This window comes from Galeopterus variegatus, unplaced genomic scaffold (genome assembly GCF_000696425.1).
Source record: "Galeopterus variegatus unplaced genomic scaffold, G_variegatus-3.0.2 Scaffold1964, whole genome shotgun sequence".
Taxonomy (NCBI): Eukaryota; Metazoa; Chordata; class Mammalia; order Dermoptera; family Cynocephalidae; genus Galeopterus; species Galeopterus variegatus.
Window position 1 is genome coordinate 40,817 of NW_007728075.1, and position 6,174 is coordinate 46,990.

Consider the following 6,174-nt stretch of genomic DNA (forward strand, 5'->3'; position numbering starts at 1 on the left):
CCTTCTGGAGCACTTCCCTACTTTTTTGGCACCACAATGTGTTCCAGGCTTAGCTTGTATTTTCCCTGCCCCAGTCCTGGAAGCAACCACTTCTTTTTTTTATTCCTTCAGGAGCACGTTTATTGTGTTTGAGATGATACATCAGGTGCTCTCTGAGCTACAAAAGGTAAAAGGAAATCCTCTCATTACAAGCTGACAAAGGTAAAAGGTAAAACATTTTTCAAAACAGCATGAACCACATACTCAGAAATAGATCTGGGTTTAATACAAATGACATAATTCCTAGTCATCTACGGCTACTTTTATAACTTCATACAGATAATGAATTAGGCTAAAATACACCATAATATTTGGTAGACTTCAGAACCAGTATCCTTAGTACATCACAAAATACATTTTGATATTACAAAGAAGCAAGACTTGGTGTTTTAAACGTAACTAATCTACAGCTACAAAGTTCTACTCTTGACAGCATTTACCTTTTTGGGGAGTCTCCTGGTCTCCAAAGGATAAGAGCAGAAAGTAGAATCAGTATAACATATACACAGAAGTCGGTATTGTAAAGGCTATGAAGATTTGCAGCACAGTGAGAAGATGCCTTCTGCTTCCTCACACCGCATACAAATTATGTGAATTATGTTGCCTATCTCTTGGTCCACTGTCTGGCTATACTGTCATGTTCTGCTCTGTTAGTCAAATACTGAGTGGCTATGCTTCCAACTAAAGGATCTGCAGGGTTGCAGTCTGTCAAAAGGGAACAAATAGACAGCAAAACCTTTGAAACAGTCAAAGCGGGACTCCAGTTGTCTTTAAGAATGTCCAGACAGATGACTCCCCGACTGTTGATGTTGCCGTGATAGATTCTGGTACGGAAAGTAACCTTTGGTGGCTTAATGGATAATCTGATGAAAATGTGATATCCAGAAAAAACACACCACCTCCATATACAGAACCTGGTGGACCATTCATAAATGTTATCTCCTCTAGGCCCAGCACTGCAGTTAGGAGGAGGATCAAGGGTTATTTCAGCTAGCTCCTTCTCAATTCTTCTCAATTCAATAGTGGATCACTTAGCAGTGGTTTTGCCAGAGAGTTTGATGTTTTTCTTCTGTTGGGTGGCAGAGGGTTTTCTACTTGTTCTTCGGGCTGTGGAGCGGCTGGGTCTTGCTGGTGCGCATCTGAACTGCCACTGCTAGTGCTGGGGCTCTCATCATTGGACCTTTGCCTATCACTGGACATCTTGGTGAAGTTATCTCTTGGAAAACAGCTGCTCTAGACATTTGCACGACCAGCAGCCAAGATTCATCCGGCCAAGACGGAGCTGCCCCCCGGGCGCAAGCTTTCTTGCGTGCTCCCGGACACTCTCTCCTCACCTCCCTTCTCTAGACATTTGCACGACCAGCAGCCAAGATTCATCCGGCCAAGACGGAGCTGCCCCCCGGGTGCAAGCTTTCTTGCGTGCTCCCGGACACTCTCTCCTCACCTCCCTTCACCCAGGGGTGCACACGTCCAGCACCTGTGCATGGCCAGGACAAAGAGTGCATTGGGGACCCGGCGGGCTGGCCCCTGCAGCCCTTGGCCGTGGAGCCCGTGCCCAGCAACCACTTCTTCAGAGGAAACCTGGGTTCTTTTATTATAGAATGGTATTTAGAAACCAAGATTTGAGTTCTCAGTGTGTTCATAGCTACTGTGGTGACACTGATTTTAGGCCCTCCCGGTAGATAGAGCAAGTAAATATACGTCCTCTATATTAACCCATATATATATATTACACATATTAAGCCATATACACATATTCATATCTGTTTTGTGTGTGCCTATTTGTGTGTGTGTGAATGCATGTGTGCCTGGATTACTATACATACATAAAAGTATATATACGTACAAATAGGAGTTTATACTGGTATCCCCAACTCCAGTCCAGAACCACAGGGTTCATTTAGTAGTAAGCCTTTATCTGTAACTTCTCTCTCTGACAGCGAGAAACCTGGTTCTCATTATCCAAAATATATTTGGTTATTTGTTCAACCCTAGTATACATGTAAAGTAGTTTCAGATTGCTAACCATATCTCTGTGAGAAATTTACCAACTAAAGTACAGTGTTTGTATAAAGTTCTTTTTGTCTTCAGCCTTATGGTATCCAGTCAACACACTGTTTTACAAAGTTACTTAAGTCAATTCCTTTATTCCCCACCCCCTTCGATGTGGTTACATCATTCATTTGTAATGCAGTTAGATTCATTTGTCACAGTCTGTGGTCCATCTTGGTTTCCCCAATATTCAGGTATGGATGTGGGTGTATATTTAATTTGTGTAGAGGAAAATTCATTCCTAGGGGTGGTCTGCAGTTCAGTTTTGACAAAGACACAGAGTCATATTTTATATTGCAGTGCCATACAGACTAGTTCCATCACTTTAAGCCCTCCTCCCATCCCCAATCCCAACCCTTGGAAGCCATTGATCTGTCTACTGCCCTATAGCTTTACTTTTTCCAGAATGTCCTATAAATGGGATCATACAATATACAGCCCTTTGAGTTTGGCTTCTTTCTCTTAGCAAAATGCATTTATGATTCTTCAAAGTTATTGTGTGATTAGTAGTTTGTTCCTTTTTGTTGCTGAATTGTATTTCATTGTATGGATGCACTACCAGTTGTTTATCTGTTCAACTGCTGAAGAACATCTGGGTTATTTTCAGTTTTTTGGAGATTATGAAAAGAACCACTATAAAAATTTACATACTGGTTTTTGTGTGAACACAATTTTTCAGTTCACTTTGGTAAATATCTAGGAATGGGTTTGCAGAGTCATAATGATGTTTTATTCATGATAAATTGTCAAACTTTTTCAAAGCAGCTGTACCGTTTTGCACACCTACCAATAGCACATGAGTTCACGTTGCTCTGTGTCCTCAACAACACTTGACATTGTCAATTTTTTTAAATAAGCTATTCTCGTTAATAGGAGTATAGTGGCATCTCGTTGTGGTTTTCATTTTTAGTTCCCTAATAACTAATGATCTTTTCATGTGCTTATTAGTCATTCAGATATCTTCTTTGGTAAAATGCCTATTCAGATATTTTGCCTATTTTAAGTTGGGTTGTTTGTTTTCTTATTGTTGAGTTTGAAGAATTCTTTATATATTCTGCCTACAAGCCCTTTATGAGATAACTGCTTTGAAAATATTTTCTTCCAGTCTTTGGTTTGTCTTTGAACAGTATCTTTTTTGGAGAAAATTTTAATTTGGACAAAGTCTGGTTTATCTATCTTTTTCTTTTAAGGATTATGCTTTTGGCATTATATCTAAATAAAATCCCTTTTCATATTCAAGATAATGCAGACATTATCCTGTGCTCTATTCTAGAAGTTTTACTTTTTGATCTATAATCCATTTTGAGTCATTTTGTCCAGTATAAGGTATAAGGTATACATCAGGGTTTATTTTTTGCACATTGTTATCCAGTTATTCTAGCATCATTTCTTGAAAAGACTATTCTTTCTTCATTGAATTGCCTTTGTACCTTTGTCAAAAATCAATTAACTGTACTTATGTAGGTCTATTTTGGGGCTCCCTATTCTGTTCCATTGACTTATGTGCCTAACCTTTCATCAATACCAAGCTGTGTTAATTAGTGTTGCTTTTCAGTAGGTCTTAAAGTAGGATAGTGTTGATCTTCCAGAAGATTGTTGGTTCACAAATGTGTCTTTCATTTGATGACATTTCTGGCACATAATAGTTCCTGGTAAATGGCAACTTCTCGAGTGACTGTTAATCCAAAATTTTAGCAAATGCATCTGTGCCCTCCTGGAAAAATCAGACAAAGCAGCAGGGCCTTTGAAAATACAAAGTGTCTGGTCTACATGAAAGCCCAGCCTGATAGTAGAGAATTGGGCTAATTACAGGGAACTGCCAATTGAGATTCCAGAATATTCTTAAATGAACATAATAGTAATAGTTCCAGGATCATATTCTGCTTTAGCCTGTCCCCCAATCACCATGTATTTGTCACTGTATTCTATTCATTAATTCACTTGACAGATATCTACTAGAATAGTAATAGTTCCAGGATCATATTCTGCTTTAGCCTGTCCCCCAATCACCATGTATTTGTCATGGGTGATTGACTCGACAGATATCTACTAGAAAAAAAAACTTATGAACTGTGTGCCATGCCCTGAGCTCTGCACTCTGGAGGGATCACCAGGAGTTCCCTGAACAACTAGAAGGCAGACTATGATGGAGTCACCCCCTTCTCATCTGAAGCCCCAGGAGGAATTGCAGTATTAGCTCCAATTATTTGAATGAAAGTTTCCTTTTATAAAAACTTCCTTATTCAAATAAAATAATAGTGAAATACTTCATTTCTGTAATTAAATATGTTCACAAATTGGAAAACTCAAAAAATAAGAAGATACTTCTGTCTCTAGCGGCATGTCTCTAATGCCCATGATAAGCGGGAAATGTGCATAGAAGTCTGAAAATACCTTTGAATTATCATGTTTGGGAAAAATGTCCTGTGAATATTGTTAAAAGAAAAACTTTAGACAAATTAAATTTAACGGAGTTCATCTGAGCAAAGAACAATTTATGAATCAAGCAGCACCCAGAACCACCGAGGTTCCAAGAGCCCCACTACAGCAGTGTGGGCTGCAAGCTTTTATCGGCTGATGTGGAAAGACCCTAGTTAGAGGTTAGTTATCAATTTCTTATAGGTAAAGTCTCTAGTTTTGTTTTACTAGGTTCATTGGGCTTCAGTTTGCTTATGTAGGAACTGAAAGCACTAGACCCGCCCCAGACTAAAGGCCTCCCAATTCAAAAATTTTTAGTAATTAAAATGCTTATAAGATCATATCCACACAGTTATAATCAGCATCTTAATCTTCAAGTATTTACTTTGCATTTGCTCTCTACCAAGCACTCTGCTAGATATCATGGGAGATAACAAGGTATATGACATAATTTCCATCCCCAACATATTTGTGACCAAGCTAGTAGTGAAAAGAACTAATGGAATGTGAACTTGGCATATAGTCAGAGCTGATATGGAGAAATCAATGTAACTTGGAAAGGTATGAGAAAGGTATGAGAATATTTAGAATGTTTGGGGCCCTCTGATATCTTTATCTTCCCCCAAATCTAGTAAAATTAGCACACCTGGCATTGAGACAAGCATGGACAGAAATGCAGACTAAGTCAAGGAAGTAAAGTGGGACTCAACTGTGTTGTAATGTCCAGGCCTTTCTCTGGAAGGCCCCATGGTTCTACATTACATAATCCTTGCCCTTGATGCCAGTGTTGCCACACATGACTACTGTTAGACAATAATGGGAAACAGCAAGATAGTCCCTGCTGATGGAATAATTTAACATAGTCCAATAGCCTGGATTCCCGTGGTCCTATAAGGAATACATGAAGAAAAATCCTTATTTGGAGAAAATGCAGCTGACCCTTTTAGAACAGGAGAAAGCATTTTGAGGAGTAGTCCAATTGTACAGCTGGTTATTTAGTCCCAGAAGTTCAGATTACTTATCCTACATTGGGAATGGGGTCCTAAAGGAAGCCTTTAAAATGCCTTCCAATTCAAATATTTTATTCAACTGTATGTCCAACAAAAATAATCTACTGAGGACTCACACCAGACTCACTGCTGGTGAAACAGATGTTTCAGGTAGATCTCTCCTCCTGAGAAATTATGAGATCACTCTAGTAGAGATGATGTGCATGTAAATGGACTTTTACAGTAAAATCTTGTATAAAAGACATCTGTGTAGGGTGACCTGGAAGGAGTGAGTGCTTGATTTTACAGCTGGGGGTAGGTTTGGAATAGGCGAGTGAGACATCAAGGTGAACTGAATCCTCACAGGTGTGCAGGTGTGCATCAGCCCAGGTGTAACCTGAAGCAAAGTGCAAAAGCCTGGCAGGGTGCAGTGTGCTGGGGGTGGTAAAGGCTCAGTGCTCAGGGCTGGAGGGAGGAGGTGAGTGCCACCAGGGAGTCTGGAGCACGAGACCCAGATCAGGAGAACATGTTTCATGAAGTTTGGGCTCTACCCGAGGGCAGAGAGGAATGAGTAAATGAACTTTTAGCATATGAGGGACATGCTCAGTTTTATGTTTTGTTTTGGAAACTCACAGGCAGCAGTGTGAGCACAGCTGGGAGGCAGGACTCAGAGAGC

The 6,174-nt window shown here is 39.9% G+C and overlaps 1 pseudogene; it reads right to left on the bottom strand.

Annotated features, from left to right (window-relative positions):
- Positions 1 to 634: 634 nt before the first annotated feature.
- Positions 635 to 1,269, bottom strand: LOC103596235 (annotated as a pseudogene).
- Between the last annotated feature and the right edge of the window lie 4,905 nt (positions 1,270 to 6,174).